The following is a 19,276-nucleotide window of genomic DNA, read 5'->3' as shown; positions in this document are numbered from 1 at the left end:
TGACAGTGATTACAGCTGTGACTCTTAGGTAAGTCTTTTAGAGCTTACCACACCAGGATTGTGCAAAATTTCTCCATTTATTCTTTTTATAATTCTTCAAACTCTGTCAATATGTTGGGGATCAATCTGATTTCTAATCAGATTTAAGTCTAAACTTGAACTTGGCAACTCAGGAACATTCACTGTCTTCTTGGTAAGCAAGTCCAGTGTAGATTTGTTATTGTGTTGTAGGTCATTGTACTGCTGAAAGGTGGATTTCTTTCCCAGTGTCTGGTGGAAAACAGGCTTTTAGGCCAGAAAGTATATTCCTTTGCATTTTTTTTCAGTACTAACTCCAGCGCCTTGTTGCATACAAGATGCATGATTAGATTTGTGATGAGAATGTTGCATTTTGGGACAGCATTTTGGCCAACTGACGATGAACTTCGCAATTCATATCCAAGTTTATTATAGGCCCATAGGCTAGGCGCAGCTAGGCTATATATTATAATACATAGGCCTTCGTGTAAATCAACATAGATTATATATACAGTATATATAATGCTATTACATATATTACTTTACCTGCATTAAATATGTTGGATATAGGCCTACCCCTGAGTGATATTGGCATGCAACATGTTTAGCTCATAAAGGCAGACCGTCTATCTGCTCGGTCTCTAGGCTAGTTGTCCACGGAAAATATTTAATGAAGGTGAAAGGCAATTCATTTCACAACTGCTTTTTTTGAATAGGCAGTGAGAGTTAATTTTCATCATTATTGCTTAACAGGAATATGATGTGCCGAGGACCATGGCAATAGAGGTGCGGTTATGCGGCCATGTGGGTCATGGGTATCGGGGTTGAAAGGCCACATATAGACTGTTGAATGTCTATTTTTGAACTTCTAGAAGAGTCAATATCGATGTAACAATGTTTATATAAGTATTTCTATACATACACTTTTCTGCCATGAACACCCCTCGGAAACCTTTGGAAGAGTTCAACTCTCTTCATAGAGTCCCCCACCCCACATTTTTTTTTAGCTTAGATTTATGGCTTGGCACAAATAATCCTATGCATGAATTAAACATAATTATGCAATCCCATACCCCTGGTGGCCATCGAGTGCTCAGTAGCACCACCAACAGTTGACTTTTCCCCAAACTTTTATGATTTTTTAAAATCAACAATCGATAAACATATCCGAACGTTATTTGACATGAAGGTTTAGTAAGGGGTCCTTATTAAATCAAAAGAATCGCACATGTCAAACTTAAATAGTTATGACGAAAAACACATTTCAGAAAGTGCACTACTTCAGACATTGAATTGGCATGTGGTGATGCAGTACAGCGTTATGTATGTCCTAATGAATGTACAGATCATTCTACACATCAATTAGAATGATATTGGTAAAAAACAAACTGGTTAGGGTTAGTAAAAAACTACAAAATGGCGCCACATTTGTAGTTCACAACTTTTCCGGTTTCTGTAACAAGAATTTATCTGTTACATCAATTATTTAATAGAATCCGACAATGTTTACGACATTCAAATTAATGTAACATTGCGCAAGAATAAGTTGAATAGTTTAAAAATGTAATCAGAAAATTTAGAAACATAGTCTATTACGTCACGGGCATTGCGACGCACATAAACTCTGAGGGATTGAAGTGCCAAGATGGCGGCTTGAACAGATGCTTTTTTTACAGAACTCCGTACCAAACTTCAGAAAGATTATGAAAAAAAACAAGTTTACAGTCATTACTATTTTTATTTGTTCAAGATATAAGACCTTTCCTGTGACTGGAAAAATAATTGGATAATTTATTTTGGCATGTCCAGGCAAAGTCGTGACAAAAAAAGAAAGGAAGAATTTAGCCGTTCTATTGCTAATCAACGAGAGAAACGTGCTTATAGACAACTGCCACAACTACACTTGGCCTATGGATAATATCATGCTTTCGAATGCTGCTGAAGATGTCAAATTCCCCTCTTTACCTGTTACTCCGTGCAAACCTCCACCCTCCAAAAAACCCAACATGAACTCTGACATCGTGGCTATCCTCTCCTTACTCATCAACTCCAGGTGTGACGCCATTGAGAAAATGGTAGGCGCGAACACCAGGCTTGAAAAAGACTGGAGTTTGCATGTGGTGAAATCAAGGATGTGAAAACGAGAGTGGCAAAAGTTGAAAAAAGGGTGGAAAAGAATAACAATGTCTACGATAGACGTCTCACTGATCTGGAACAATACACAAGAAAATGGAACCTGAGACTCTACGGTTTGCCAGAGGTGGAGAATAAAGATGTGTGAGGAGCGGCTATCCGCATCTGCCAAGAAGTTTTTCCTGCAGAGAAGAACAAAGTTGGTGATACCATCAACGTTGTGCATCGCCTCGGCAAGAAACAACAGCAAAATGATTCAAGACCTAGGGGTATCATCGTGCTCTTCACTGCCAGATTCTACAGAGATGCAAGCAGCTAGGATGAACGCCTTCCTTCAGAGCCTCGTTTCGCCGAGCATCTCAGCCTGGTGGACATAGAAAGAAGGAACAATTTGTGGCCAACGGTCAAGATAGCACGAAATGACGGAAAAGCTGCTTGCTTCATCAACGGTTCAGAAATCCATATTCCTCCCTAAAATCTCACTAGAAGGAACAGGTTGATGGTTTCAGCCATTTCCTTATGTTGTTTACCTAACAAGCATCTGGTGACTATTTTTTAGGAATACTCAGGTATTTCAATGTATTAGTTTGTTCTTGTATGACCAGAAGACCTATTTTGTTTACAAACTTACGAAGATTGAAAGCTGTATTTATTTTTTATGTATACAGTAACTAAGATACTGTTTTAAAGGGCATACAGGTCTGCTATGACTTTACATGGTTATTGTTCTATTTAGTTATTAATACTTATTTCCAAAAAAGGTCTTAGGAACATTTATGTAAAACATTTTTTATTCAATTATTTTATGATCAGTTTCATATGCACTTAAAATAGTAGGTACCCTTTTATTTAAATTATTTGTTATTTTATTTCTCAGAATAGTTCCTGATTACACTAAAGGTTTTTTTTAGTCTCTCTTACTACAATAACTCTTGGTTTGGTCTTGAACATAATTTTCAGTTGAGTTGAATTTCAAAGCCGGATAACGTCTAGCTCAAAGGTTATGGAATAAGCTATTTTCACTTTAAATTGACTTAAATGGTGCAGATCTCGGTTCCTTATCGTTTACGTTCACTGCTCCTACATCTTTGACTCATCCTACTACAGTTTGGATGCAATCATTGATGAAACACAGTCTGGCTTCATCAGGAACAGACATATTTCTAACATTGTCAGACTAGTATTAGACATACTTGACTACTCAGACCTAATAACTGAGCATAGCTTCATATTATTTTTAGATTTTTATAAAGCATTTGACACAGTAGAGCATCAGTTTCTCTTCCACTCCCTTGAGAGACTTGGCTTTAGGGATTTTTTTCTGTAAGGCTATTAAGACACTCTATGCAAATGGTAACAGCTCTATCAAATTGAAATATGGCACCTCACCTAGATTTGAGTTAAAGAGAGGAATTAGGCAAGGTTGTCCTATCTCTCCGTACCTGTTTTATTAATCACCCAACTTCTTACAAATTCTTTAAATAATAGTCCTGTACAAGGTATTTCCATAGCTGGTAAATAAATTATTATAAGCCAGCTGGCAGATTCTACACTTTTTCTGAAAGACGCTAACCAAATTCCCATATCGATCAATGTGATACAATCCTTTTCCAAAGCGTCTGGTCTATATCTTAACATTAATAAATGTGAACTCATAGCTGTCAAAGATTGTGTGACACCTTCATATTATGGTATTCCAGTAAAAGAAGAACTTACATATTTAGGCATAGCCATTACAAAAGATCAGAAGTCTAGAGGCTTACAAAATTTTAACCCTCTTATTAAAAACCCCCAGAAGAAGCTAAATCAATGGCTACAGAGGGACTTATCTTTAAAGGGTAGAGTCCTAATAACCAAGGCCGAAGGTATCTCTAGACTAACATATGGCACTCTATATCTTGACAGTAAAATAAGCAAGGAGATAGACCAGATGCTTTTCAACTTTCTTTGGAGAAACCGTACCCATTACATTAGGAAAACTGTTGGAATGAACACTGATGAGAATGGTGGACTGAATTTTCTGGATATGACTACTTTAAATAATACCTTTAAGATCAATTGGATAAAACAAATTCTAAGACCCACTTCTATCTGGAATTTTATTCCTCATCATGTCTTCTCTACTTTTGGTGGCCTTAACTTCATGTTGTTTTGCAATTATAATATTGACAAAGTTCCAGTGAAACTTTCTGCTTTTCATCGCCAGGTTTTCTTGTCATGGTCCTTAATTTATAAACACAATTTTTCTCCACACAGATATTATATATGGATCACTTCAATCATTCTGTGTCCATACTTTTGATGATTCATTGCGAGTGCCTGTAGATTCTAGGCAACATTTTTCAACTAACCGGTTTCATCTGCAGCTGATTAGAGTCAGTTCTTGTACTCAAGTACAAGTAAAGCTCCTTGAGAGTAAATAAGTAACTGGTCAAAGTACTCAGTACTAGTTAAGCATTTGTACATCTCATACATACATAAGGAATCATTGACTTAAAAGCCCATGACTAATGTAGCTCCATCAGGATGCAAACGATTACTTGAAGACAAGGATAACCTTTTTATTTTTTTAAACTAAACTAATACAATACTAATATAAATGAACAAGCACAGTACATTACAGTTTCACAATGTTTAAATCGGAAATCACCAGGTGAAATCGTTCTCCCCACCAGTGGTTCTGTAAAAAGCAGAGGGATGGGGATGGAGAAATGTAACCATAGTTTAAACCATGTTTCGCGGTTATTGTCCAGTGGTGTCAATCTCATTCCATGGAGAGCCTAGTGTCTGCTGGTTTTTGTTTTTTTCCTTTCAATTAAGACCTAACCAACCAGGTGAGGGGAGTTCCTTACTAATTAGTGACCTTAATTCATCAATTATGGGAGGAGCGCAGACACTCGGCTCACCCGTGGAATGAGTTTTGACACACGCTCGTATGTTTACATTTACTTTGTTTACAAACATTCGAGTAGAAAAAAATATCTATTTTGGGATCTGATGGGGTACGGCAGGTGAACTATATTCATGAGGCATTTATAAATTATATTCTTAAAGAATCCAAAAGTGGATGTAGCAACTGCAGATTGGCCATTTTAAAGGGGTGCATCGGACCTGGTCATGTAACCGGGCAAAAGCAATAACAGACGAGCGCCCTTCTCAAATCTGTGCCACATGATCACATTGTCAACAAGGAATAAACATAAGTTTATTTTTCATAAAATGTTCAAACTATTTCTCCTTAGGAAGGCAGATAAAGCACATATGCAAAACAAATGGAATCACTTTTTACCCCGTGCAAACTGCACCCACCCAAACGAACACCTTCAGTCTGTGATAGATTCCTCGTCATCAGAGCTGTAGTGGATGCTGTCATAGATGTCATCTACAGTGCCTTGCGAAAGTATTCGGCCCCCTTGAACTTTGCGACCTTTTGCCACATTTCAGGCTTCAAACATAAAGATATAAAACTGTATTTTTTTGTGAAGAATCAACAACAAGTGGGACACAATCATGAAGTGGAACGACATTTATTGGACATTTCAAACTTTTGTAACAAATCAAAAACTGAAAAATTGGGCGTGCAAAATTATTCAGCCCCCTTAAGTTAATACTTTGTAGCACCACCTTTTGCTGCGATTACAGCTGTAAGTCGCTTGGGGTATGTCTCTATCAGTTTTGCACATCGAGAGACTGAATTTTTTCCCATTCCTCCTTGCAAAACAGCTCGAGCTCAGTGAGGTTGGATGGAGAGCATTTGTGAACAGCAGTTTTCAGTTCTTTCCACAGATTCTCGATTGGATTCAGGTCTGGACTTTGACTTGGCCATTCTAACACCTGGATAAGTTTATTTTTGAACCATTCCATTGTAGATTTTGCTTTATGTTTTGGATCATTGTCTTGTTGGAAGACAAATCTCCGTCCCAGTCTCAGGTCTTTTGCAGACTCCATCAGGTTTTCTTCCAGAATGGTCCTGTATTTGGCTCCATCCATCTTCCCATCAATTTTAACCATCTTCCCTGTCCCTTCTGAAGAAAAGCAGGCCCAAACCATGATGCTGCCACCACCATGTTTAACAGTGGGTATGGTGTGGTCAGGGTGATGAGATGTGTTGCTTTTACGCCAAACATAACGTTTTGCATTGTTGCCAAAAAGTTCAATTTTGGTTTCATCTGACCAGAGCACCTTCTTCCACATGTTTGGTGTGTCTCCCAGGTGGCTTGTGGCAAACTTTAAATGACACTTTTTATGGATATCTTTAAGAAATGGCTTTCTTCTTGCCACTCTTCCATAAAGGCCAGATTTGTGCAATATACGACTGATTGTTGTCCTATGGACAGAGTCTCCCACCTCAGCTGTAGATCTCTGTTCATCCAGAGTGATCATGGGCCTCTTGGCTGCATCTCTGATCAGTCTTCTCCTTGTATGAGCTGAAAGTTTAGAGGGACGGCCAGGTCTTGGTAGATTTGCAGTGGTCTGATACTCCTTCCATTTCAATATTATCGCTTGCACAGTGCTCCTTGGGATGTTTAAAGCTTGGGAAATCTTTTTGTATCCAAATCCGGCTTTAAACTTCTTCACAACAGTATCTCGGACCTGTTTGCTGCACTGAAAGTAAAGGGGCTGAATAATTTTGCACGCCCAATTTTTCAGTTTTTGATTTGTTAAAAAAGTTTGAAATATCCAATAAATGTCGTTCCACTTCATGATTGTGTCACACTTGTTGTTGATTCTTCACAAAAAAATAGTTTTATATCTTTATGTTTGAAGCCTGAAATGTGGCAAAAGGTCGCAAAGTTCAAGGGGGCCGAATACTTTCGCAAGGCACTGTATACTGAGATCATGTGACAGATCATGTGACACTTATATTGCACACATGTGGACTCTTGAAGGTAATTGGTTGCCCCAGATCTTATTTAGGGGCTTCATAGTAAAGGGGGTGAATACATATGCACTCATCACTTTTCTATTTAATTAAACATTTTGGGAAACAAGTTATTTTTTGCATTTCACTTCACCAATTTGGACTATTTTGTGTATGTTCATTACATGAAATCCAAGTAAAAATCTATTTAAATTACAGGTTGTAATGCAACAAAATAGGAAAAACGCCAAGGGGGATAGATACTTTTGCAAGGCACTGTAGGGGTGGTATACAGAAGATATCCCTATTTGGTAAAATAACAAGTTCATATTATGGCAAAAAGAGCTCAAATAAGCAAAGAGCAACGACAGTCCATCATCACTTTAAAACATGAAGGTCAGTCAATGCGGAAAATTTCAAGAACTTCAATTTCAAGAACTTAAGAAAGTTTCTTAATGTGCAGTGGCAAAAACAATCAAGCGGTGTGATGAAACTGGATCTCATGAGGACTGCCACAGGAAAGGAAGACCCAGAGTTACCTCTGCTGTAGAGGATAAGTTCATTAGAGTTACCAGCCTCAGAAAATGTAGCCCAAATAAATGCTTCACGGAGTTCAAGTGACAGACACATCTCAACATTAACTATTCAGAAGAGACTGCTTGAATCAGGCCTTCATGGTCAAATTGTTGCAAAGAAACCACTACTAAAGGACACCTATAAGAAGAAGAGACTTGCTTGGGCCAAGAAACATGGGCAATGGATATTAGACAGTTGGAAATCTGTTGTTGGGTCTGATGAGTCCAAATTTGAGATTTTTGGTTCCAACCGCTGTGTCTTTGTGATGAGGAGTAGGTGAAGAGATGATCTCTATGTGCTTCCCACCATGAAGCATGGAGGAGGAGGTGTGATGGTTTGGGCATGCATTGCTGTGACCCTGTTGGTGATTTATTTTGAATTGAAGGCACATCATTCTGCAGCGATACGCATCCTGTCTGGATTGTGCTTAGTGGGACTATCATTTGTGTTTCAACAGTACAATGACCCAACACATCTCCAGGCTTTGTAAGGTCTGTTTAACCAAGAAGGAGAGTGAGGGAGTGCTGTATCAGATGAGCTGACCTCCACAATCACCCGACCTCAATCCAATTGAGATGGTTTGGAATGAGATGTACAGCAGAGTGAATGAAAAGCAGCCAACAAGTGCTCAGCATATGTGGGAACTCCTTTAAGACTGTTGGAAAAGCATTCCAGGTGAAGCTGGTTGAGAGAATGCCAAGAGTGTGCAACGGTGTCCTCAAGGCAAAGTGTGGCTACTTTGAATATTTTTTTTCATTTGTTTAACACTTTATTGGTTACTATAATATAGAACAGAGATATCAAATTGATTTCCCAGTGATTGCACGTTGGCCAATAGAACAGATAGTAGAGGAAGTTTACCCACTTGCCAAAGAATTCTCACAATGCACCCTGATCTCCGCCCCCTGTATTTCCATATTTTCTTCTTGGAAATTACAGGGATTAAAGAAAAAATCTTTGTCCAGTTCGAGGTGAGTAATCGCTGTTCTGATATCCAGAAGCTCTTTTCGGTCATAAGAGACGGTAGCAGCAACATTATGTACTTTTATTTGGCTCCTTTGCACCCCATTATTTTTATTTCTACTTTGCACATTCTTCCACTGCAAATCTACCATTTCAGTGTTTTACTTGCTATTTTGTATTTACTTTGCCACCCACCATGGCCTTTTTTTTTGCCTTTACCTCCCTTATCTCACCTCATTTGCTCACATCGTATATAGACTTGTTTATACTGTATTATTGACTGTATGTTTGTTTTACTCCATGTGTAACTCTGTGTCGTTGTATGTGTCGAACTGCTTTGCTTTATCTTGGCCAGGTCGCAATTGTAAATGAGAACTTGTTCTCAACTTGCCTACCTGGTTAAATAATGGTGAAAAAAAATGTTTATGGGGTTGAATTTTCTAGGTGTTTTTATGTCTATGGTTGCCTAGATTGATTCTCGGATGCAGCTGTTTATTGTTGTCTCTGATTGGGAACCATATTTAGGCAGCCATATTCTTTGGGTAATTCGTGGGTTATTGTCTTTGTTTAGTTGCCTGTGTCTGCTCTCATTATATAGAGCTTCACGTTCGTTTTATCGTTCATTAAAAGATATGTATTCTCATCATGCTGCGCCTTGTTCTCCTCGTTACCACGAACGTGATAGTCACAGTAATTAGGCTTCTCCAAGTTCTGACTCTGCTGATGGTCTACAACATCCGCAGAGTACGCCCCTTTCTCACACAGGAAGCGGCGCAGGTCCTAATCCAGGCACTTGTCATCTCCCGTCTGGATTACTGCAACTCGCTGTTGGCTGGGCTCCCTGCCTGTGCCATTAAACCCCTACAACTCATCCAGAACGCCGCAGCCCGTCTGGTGTTCAACCTTCCCAAGTTCTCTCACGTCACCCCGCTCCTCCGCTCTCTCCACTGGCTTCCAGTTGAAGCTCGCATCCGCTACAAGACCATGGTGCTTGCCTACGGAGCTGTGAGGGGAACGGCACCGCAGTACCTCCAGGCTCTGATCAGGCCCTACACCCAAACAAGGGCACTGCGTTCATCCACCTCTGGCCTGCTCGCCTCCCTACCACTGAGGAAGTACAGTTCCCGCTCAGCCCAGTCAAAACTGTTCGCTGCTCTGGCCCCCCAATGGTGGAACAAACTCCCTCACGACGCCAGGACAGCGGAGTCAATCACCACCTTCCGGAGACACCTGAAACCCCACCTCTTCAAGGAATACCTAGGATAGGATAAAGCAATCCTTCTCACCCCCCCTTAAATGATTTAGATGCACTATTGTAAAGTGGCTGTTCCACTGATGTCAGAAGGTGAATTCACCAATTTGTAAGTCGCTCTGGATAAGAGCGTCTGCTAAATGACTTAAATGTAAATGTAATGGTCATTAGTCGTCTACCAAACTTGCTAACTGCCTGGTACTCAGCACTATATTGTCCCTCTAATCACTCTAACATTATTGAAACTGTAATCGAAAATCAAATCAAACACTTCACGAGAGCCCATTATGCAATTGCGTAAGAAAACAGTGATGGCTATTAAAAATAGGAGGATTCCCATCAGCTTTCGTTTGGAAAGGCCTACTATATTTTTTTCTCAACTTTCCTAATATTAAGCACATTGCTTGTCTTTACAACAGGAGTATAGCCTACCTGGCTGTCATGAAAATGAACCACGGGAAAAGCGTTCTCCATTTTCTATTTAAATGCATAGATGACATGTATTTTCTTCCCCTGCCCCTGTTTTAAGACAGGTGCATGATAATGATCCATTCTAAATCAAAACAAATGTCATATTATTTGGTACATGTAAAGACAAGATTAAATCAAGAATAGTCTGATGGGTGACAATATTAGCCTATCACTTGTGAATTATATATTATCACTTGTGAATGATGCCCAGCGTAAGACAAGAAACAATTTGTTCCAACTTTTTCGAATCACAGTCGCACACCTCATGTAGCCTAGCCCATAGGCCTATACGTTTTGATAAGGTTTGTTTCACAACTAAAGTGGCCAAATAACATTAACCCCCTTTATAAGGGGTGTAGTGCCTAACTGGAATAGTGCCCTTCTCAAATCTGTGCCACATGATCACATTGTCAACAAGGAATAAACATAAGTTTATTTTCCATAAAATGTTCAAACTATTTCTCCTTATGAAGGCAGATAAAGCACATATGCAAAACAAATGGAATCACTTTTTACCCCGTGCAATCTGCACCCACCCAAACGAACACCTTCAGTCTGTGATAGATTCCTCGTCATCAGAGCTGTAGTGGATGCTGTCATAGATGTCATCTACAGTGCCTTGCGAAAGTATTCGGCCCCCTTGAACTTTGCGACCTTTTGCCACATTTCAGGCTTCAAACATAAAGATATAAAACTGTATTTTTTTGTGAAGAATCAACAACAAGTGGGACACAATCATGAAGTGGAACGACATTTATTGGATATTTCAAACTTTTTTAACAAATCAAAAACTGAAAAATTGGGCGTGCAAAATATTCTAGGAGGGAGGTGTCTTGGCCCATAGCTTTGCTGTATATCAGTTTGACAGAGTCCTGGTGTCTTCTGAGGCTGCTGACTCTCCTCTGAAGCATGGAGAAGACACCTCTGCTCCCAGCTTCAGACTGATTCAATTGCCAGCCTAACACCAACAATCGTAATGTGTAGGGTAAATACAATGACGTATTCCTTAAGTACAATAGCAATTACAAGGTGCCAACATCAATTGTACATATTAATGAACGTTCCCCTACTTTGCCTGCTTAGGTCAAGTGCCACATGTGAAGCAAGGTCTTGCACATTCTCCAATTCCCTCTTTAGGCTTTCCCAGTGCTGCTAGACTTCCTTTATGACAATTAACTCTTCGTCCTCCAGCCGTCTCAGGAGCATCACCCGGTCAAAGGCTATTTTCTTTGTGAGTAGGTCAGCTGTAAATTCATAAGAATGCAATGTGGATTTGTAACTTTAGCAGTGCTGTCTGTGTTTACGCAACTGAACAAACACGGATAACATAACAAAACGAAAGGAGAATGGAATTATTTGCTACATTGCATGGCTTTGAAATGAACGAGAAATGAAGTGCGTGCAATTCAATATTTAGGAAATGTAACAAACCTGTCTGACGGTAGAGGTTCTGTTTCCTTTGTTTGATGCTTAGAAACAGGACTTCAATTGTTCTCTGTAGTACCTGGGGACCGTCCCACGTTCTCATTTGTTTTCTCTGGATTACAGTACATCTATAAATTAACAACGTATCGCCACGCCGAGAAGTTCCACTCACTTCCTGGAGGAACATAGGGCCTGTGAAGGTTTCTGTAACAAATGATGTGGGCGGTGAATGAGCCCCAACCTGGATAACCAGGGAATGTTTAGTCTGCCTCCTACCCGCCCGGCTTGATTGCACGTGTCGGTGGAATACACCCTCTGAGAGTTAGCTCTCAGAGTCATTGGAGTACACAAGCCTCTCCACTACGTCAAGGTGACAGTCCAGGAGAGTTACATTTAGGATTATTTATATTTTGTATTCATTTACCTGTATTATCCCATTGCTGAACTTCTGTTGTACAGAGTCTCATCGCCTAACACCCAAATCACTCTTAAACTTTGAGAGTCTGGGTCTCCTCCTGGATTTTTGCTGTTGTCTGAGAATTATGACAAACTAAACAGAATAACTAATTGTTTTTAAATTAAATCCATAGATATAATACTTCTAAAATAAATGTTTTGATCCACACAATACACCTTCAAGTATTTTCTGGACAATACTTTGTGCAGGTTTTTTCTTCTTTCTGTTCCACCCCATAGCCTGGATGGTTAGCATGTCTGTTCTTGCTAGAAATGCCAAATAGAACTTCTTATTCCAGATAAGTATTAACATAGCTGAATAGAACAACCTTAAACAAAATGTTTACCTCCTTTGGACATTTGCTTGGAACAGATTGCAGCCCTCGACAAGAAGCTGTTCCCTCGTTCCACTTCCTCCCCCAGAGTTGTGCCAGCTCCTTCCTGATTCCGTCCTCCCCACTTAATCTTAATTCACATTTTTTTTTAAATAGACTTGATATTGCAATTATGTGAATAACAAACATCTAAATGGGAAGCCTTGTAAAGGACTGAAGCTGGAAATTCTCTCAGTGTCCACTGACACTGCAAGCATGCTGGGTGAACAGGCTGGGCAGTCAAAGTCCTGTATATCACAGACCAGGCTGGGCAGTCAAAGTCCTGTATATCACAGACCTAATCAATTTCAGAGCGGCAGTACGTCCACTCGAAAGAAGCTTTTTTGAAAAGTGTCCCCACAGATCATTCCGTTCTGGTAAGGGAAAAATACATATAGAAAATATATGAAATAACTTACAACAATAGTATAAACAAAACATACTATCATTCACTATGGCTGACTGGATTTGAGTTAAAGCAGGGCCAGTACATAGTGTTCACAGCAAAGCAGGTGAAAGCCAATGCAAAAGTAGGATGAGTACTTATGTTGTAAAGAGCAGGAAATATTGGATGCAAGAGGGGCACAGATAAGGTGCATGGCAGGACAGTGGTGCAGGAGGCTAACACATACTGTAGCAAGAGACCTGAAGTTTTAACATAACTTTATTTCCAGTACTATAGCTATGTTACACAAAGTGTTGTAACAAAATGTAACATAGTTAACCTGAAGTCATACAGGTTATCAGTAAAGCTGAGTATAATTGATTGTTACCCTGCCAAAGAAGTCAGTTCGCTGCTCCAAAATCCGCATAAACGCCAGACGGGACATTCCTGGGGCTGACACTTCCAGCTCCTCAAAAGAGCTGAACACATCTACCTGGTATATGGTGTCACAGTTGACAGTGGCAGGCCAGTACCCATTCTTTATCAGATCTGCCAAGTTTGCTGTCCAGGTGCTAAGACAAGTTGTGCAGGTAAGCACAGGCACTGTGACATTGTAGCGACCTTGAGGAAAGAAATGTAATCTGAATTAATGTTGTTTTACATTGCATTGCTACATTACTGTTTGGTTCTTGTAGATATTGCACATACCATTTATTCCTACGAGTATTATATGTTTCCCAGGGCCAACATGGATGGTGCTTGTCAGGCAACCACATACCACCTCTGGTACATCCAATGGTAAGAAACAATCTAGGGACAATATTTATATACAACAATAAACAAGAATACATTTGAACTTTGATATAATACATTCAGCCGCCAAAAAAATTGAAGCACACCCTGTTCATGAAGTGTATATTTGCCATCACTGTGGAGAGATATGGCTGTAGTTGGAGGAAGGGGCGTGTAGAACCCCTCGATCATGGACTCTGTTGTGCAGGGGGAACTTTGCATGTGTAGAGACATCGCAGCCTTCGCAGTAAAGCTGTTTCGGCAGAGTCTCTACATCGCAGAATAGCCCTTTTCACATTGCATGACTGACAGATCTTTTGAGAAACATGCTCTGCAGCCAGCAGAAAATCTACAATCTCAGGCCTGGACTCCCTCCTGTGAGAGTTCCTTCCTCACACTCCAACTGTGTGATGCACCAGGCACAGCAGGATTTGAACACGCAGGGTCTTCTTTTGTTCTACTGTATTATTGACTATATGTTTTGTTTATTCCATGTGTAACTCTGTGTTGTTGTATGTGTCGAATTGCTACGCTTTTATCTTGGCCAGGTCGCAGTTGCAAATGAGAACTTGTTCTCAACTAGCCTACCTGGTTAAATAAAAGGTGAAATAAATAAATAAAAAATATCATTGATGCCCGTGTTCAGGTCATATCACGGAGTCTACGTTTAAATTCACATTTGTGCCAGGTGGGGTCCACATTTGACAAACAAAAAGCAATGATAAATCATAAAGCTGTGGTGCTGGGGTTGTGTTGGGAATATTTACGCACGTATGGGAGCTGTAGGGGTTACATTACCGGTAATGTACGACTTGTTACATTACCGGTTCTGGGTTGAGCTCCTCAGCCAGTCTTTTTGCCTCGTTAATGGCCTCGTCCAGTTGGGCTTGTGGGTCCTTCTCTTGGTTGAGCTCCTCGGCAAGGCGTTCTGCCTTTTTAATAGCCTCATCCAGTTGGTCTTGGAGGTCTTCAGAGGCCATACCATCTCAAAAGAAACATAAAAAGAAAACTTCCAATCCTAACACATTCCTTCACATAGTAACCTCCCCTGTCTATGAGAAAAGCTGCATGTCATTGATAGCGTGTGTGTTTTACTGTCCTGTACGTCACTAAAGGTCTTCATCCTCCTCCACACACAGACTGACTGATCTACAAATCACTTTGCATAACAAATACATATCTATTATTACTTGCAGATCAGTCAGTCTTTACCAACAATGCACTATTAGTCTGTCACTTCCTTGTTCATGTTGTTCTATGGCATGTGTGCAACTCCAGTCCTTAAAGGCTACAGTGTCTACAAGTTTTGATCAATTTAGATCATTGACTAGTTAGGCCCAACTCTCACCTGATTGTCTGTCTTAACAAGATTTCATCAACTCCTTTACGTCCCTCCTAGGGTCCCTCTCACCTTCTTCCAAGGAGAAGTCGCAAGATGAATACAGATTAAGTGGCAATGTGTATTTCTTTGAAGATGCAAAGAGAAAAAGGAATATATCGCCTAATGTATAGGTGGCTAAAATAATAAGTGAGAATGATATCCAAATATACGCAAGTAATGGAACAAAAATATCAAAACATTTTATGTTGTGTATGCAACTTTCTTTATTCACCTTAGTTACGTAACCTTCCTTACTGGTTTAACACGTTTTTTTTTTTTAAACCAAACACTTTAACAAACACAAAACAAATGTGTATGTATGCTGTATTTCTGACAAGGGACGAACTGGCGACCTACCTGTTATCTGTCCAGGGTCGATGTGTGGGCGAAAAATCTTTAAACAACAAATGTCACATGTCCGAATGTCATGTAACCATTCTTGTTCTTCTTGTAACATTCCGGTAGGCTAGACACTTTCCTGTGTTTTTCCGCAAGTCACAGGTCGACGCAGGTATCGCACATGATTGATCGTTCTCATAACCGTAGGTGCAGCCAAGTTGAAATACGAAAGCTTTCAAGCTATTTCGCACTGACGGTAATTTGAACACAAGAAAGTTTCTTGTGAAAAGGTGCTTACACTCAGAGCCATGTGTTTACACATCAGCCACCCTAGCCTTAGTACGGGTTAACGTTTTGGTAATTTTGGTTGGCCAACTAAATTTAAGACTACAATAATGACAACATACATTTCCCCAAATGTTCTAAGACATTTTGGGGGGGGGGGGGTATTTATGGACAATGGCAAGGCTGCTATTGTGTTTCAGTTACATTCTGGTCAATAGAAATGTTTTACACGTTTTTTTTTGTAAGAAATACATGGAACTACAACTGAAATAAAACAACATTCGCCATCATGCATTGCTTACATTCATTCTATACTGAAAGTCTGTTCATAAAAATCGATAACAGTACATATAGGCATACAACCACAATGTTTTAATAGGGATTAAAAAAAGACAAAATATCTACATATTCATAACGTTAAATAAATAATGAAATACAGGCTATCGCGTCTACGGTTGTTGCAAAGGCTTGTGTGTCGCCTACTGGTTAAATGCGTGTCTTATCGCACCAATTAAGTTGCACACAAATTCGTATATTTTCGAACGAATTGAACCACACAAAAATGCACAAAAGCGCACGAAATCTACTGAAATACATGTTGTACATGTATGCGCGAATTGAATATGAGGTTGGGCTGAAAACACAGGCAAATAGCCAAAAACACAGGAATAGACATAACAAAACAATAATGTTTAAATGTTTACAACACTTCCAGTGAGGGAATGCAAAGTAACGAGATGATATGGTGACTGGCGAGACTCTCTCTCTATGCTGCACAAACACTTAATGTTCAGTGGGATAAGTGAAAGTGAAGTTGGCAAGCCCCTGCGAGGGGGAAGATACAGACACAGAGACACTAGCTGTGCTCGAATACCCATACTAACATACTGTATACTACATACTTGAGTATATACTACATACTATTTGTTTACAGTATACTGAAATAAACTAACAGTTTTCTTCCTGTTGAGTATACTAGCGCTTCGCCTGTTTACCGGAAGTTGATGCTGTTGCTGTGCAACTTTTTGCTAGCTTGTTAGCATTATATATTACGACTTCATTAACAATGTCCATTAAGAACGCACAGCGACTATACAACTTAACTAAGAATGACATGAATAATCAAGTCAATAGGTTGCGTTTGTATATTCACTCCGGCGATTTCAGAGCACACTCGTCTGTGTGCCGGATGTACAAACGCTCAACACCGTTGAATACAGCTGGTGTCAGTAAACATCAGCAAAAAGCGTAATTATATTATTGCCTGTTAGTCACCAACGCTCTGGATAACATGAAATCAGCATAACCAGCTCTGCTAGGGAGAGTAAAATGGTTAGAGTGAGGTGTTCTCTAATTTGTTTCTGGAAGTAGCTAGCAAGCTAGCCAACGTTAGCCAGTTAGCTTAGGTGCTTGACTGTCATTGTGAGTTCAGAATGCTCGGATCAACCAGAGTGTCCAGTGTGCGCTCTGAGAGTGAAACGGAATTCACGAACACAGAGTTGGGTAGTCAGTTAGATAGCATATAGTTAATATACTGGCACGTTCGATGTATTAGTAGCCAACTAACGTTAGGTAGCTAGCTGACATACTGGTACATGCTGCTGTAATGATACGTGTGGTTCATGAGGATAGCGTAGCTAACAAATTGTCAGCCAACATACTGTAAATTGTTACTTATTTGAAAAGTAATTACTTTATTACATTACTCAACATTTGTCATAATTAGTTAAAGCAATTAATTTTTCTTAAAATCTGAAAACGTTGTGAAGCCACCCCCATTTTCGGAAGATTTGCCTTATGGTCCTTCAAAGCATGGAAATAGTGTTCCCTGCTTGTATACTTTGTATTTTGGCGAATTAAGTATAACATCCGGTAACTTCTGGCATACTATATCCATGCTATGACCAATAAGCATACTACATACTCAATTTACGTCACAAATAGTACGCTTAGTGCGGTTAGTATGAGTGTTCGAACATAGCTACTGTTAATAGCTAGCTAAATAGTCAACCTATAATTGCATCAGACAATAGCGGACTCAATTCCCGGTGGGCTGGTCAACATCTAACATCAAGTGCTAGACCAGGCAAGAGGAAGATGCCACAACCCGGTTCGCAGATAAAAGAGTAGACGGAGAGGACAGCACAGCCAAAGCGGTAGATATGTGCCTAAATGTGTTACAAACTACATGTTATATAATAATTTATTTTTATTTGACCTTTTATTTAACTAGGCAAGTCAGTTAAAACTTCTTGCGGATCAGTGTGACGCTAGTGTCCCATTTCGACAACTTCCCGTGAAATTGCAGAGCGCCAAATTTAAATTAAATTAGTATAAATATTACATTTCATGATTTCACAAGTGCAATACATCAAAATAAAGCTTAACTTGTTAATCCAGCCACCGTGTCATTTAAAAAAAGCTTTACGGTGAAAGCAAACCATGCGCCCAGCACACAAATGCATAACAAATCATTTTCAACCAGGGAGTTGCGACACGAAAGTCAGAAATAGCGATATAATATATGCCTTACCTTTGAAGATCATCTTCTGTTGGCACTCCAAAAGGTCCCAGTTACATCACAAATGTTCCTTTTCGTTCGATAATGTCCTTCTTTATATCCATAAAAACTCAGTTTAGCTGGTGCGCTTCCGTCAATAATCCACTCGGTTTCCCCCCTTCAAAATGCATACAAAATTAATCCCAAACATTACCAATAAACTTATCCAAACAAGTCAATCAACGTTTATAATCAAACCTTAGGTACCCGAATACGCAAATAAACAATCAAATTTAAGACGGAGAATCGTTATTGTATTTAGCGGAGAAAACGGGCAGGTGAAAGGGGACACCGCTTGATGAGCGACTTTCTGGTATTATAGGAGAATCCCTCCTGAGTAGAGTAGTGCCGGAGGTGGAAGGGGACAGGGACATGCAAGACGCACTGGATGATCCAGGTATGTAATTAGTATTCCCTCGTTTGAAAAGAGTAAACAAAATGCATTCAAGTTGTGTTTAAACATTTATTTACACAAACAATTGTGACATTTTCTATTGTTTTTGTATCTGCGTGTTCCTGCGGGGTCAGTGGTGCTGCAGCTGAGTAGGAGCTGACTGCGCCCAGCCCCGGCATCTCCACTGCACCACATGCGTCACAGCCCTCCGGAAGCCGTGTCCTCATAGATAAGCCGTGTCCTCATAGATGTAGTCCTGCAAACGCAAAGAGACACCATCGACGCTATTAACGAGGTTGCCAAGGAGTTGAAGTGGAACAGGCACGGCTTGGCTTTTGCGGGTGCTTCTCTGTAAAGCTGGGCCCACTACAGCACAGAAATCTAAGAAAACAGCTCTTGGTAATCGGACCGGCTCATAAGCCACTCATCATCGTTGGCAAGTAAATCTTGCTGGTCTCTGAAAAATTTGCTCTCTCCGCCGAATTCTTCCATTTGCCAAATCTTCCAACAGTGCCAAAGCAGCCGTTGTGTGTCATTACACGTCATTACACGTTGTAATTGCATCCCATTTTATACCCACCTTCAGGTGCTTAACACCTTCAGGTGTTGTA

At 39.9% G+C, this 19,276-nt stretch overlaps 1 long non-coding RNA gene across 9 annotated transcripts; it reads right to left on the bottom strand.

The window, feature by feature from the left end:
• Positions 1–11,012: 11,012 nt before the first annotated feature.
• Positions 11,013–15,759, bottom strand: LOC135504780 (uncharacterized). Of its 9 annotated transcripts, none has more exons than XR_010450185.1 (7): positions 15,445–15,759; positions 15,055–15,172; positions 13,623–14,691; positions 12,124–13,535; positions 11,706–11,903; positions 11,345–11,518; positions 11,013–11,232 (listed from the first exon to the last, which is right to left on the bottom strand). It is a non-coding gene; the product is annotated as an uncharacterized LOC135504780 (long non-coding RNA). The 9 variants fall into 9 exon arrangements; XR_010450178.1 differs by having other exon boundaries at positions 11,706–12,903; positions 13,303–13,535; XR_010450181.1 differs by having other exon boundaries at positions 11,706–13,535; positions 13,623–13,724; positions 14,478–14,691.
• Between the last annotated feature and the right edge of the window lie 3,517 nt (positions 15,760–19,276).

The sequence above is a fragment of the Oncorhynchus masou genome, chromosome 18, assembly GCF_036934945.1.
Source record: "Oncorhynchus masou masou isolate Uvic2021 chromosome 18, UVic_Omas_1.1, whole genome shotgun sequence".
In the NCBI taxonomy this organism is placed as follows: domain Eukaryota; kingdom Metazoa; phylum Chordata; class Actinopteri; order Salmoniformes; family Salmonidae; genus Oncorhynchus; species Oncorhynchus masou.
Note: the sequence above shows the minus strand (reverse complement) of the source record. Positions and strands in the feature narration are given on the sequence as shown.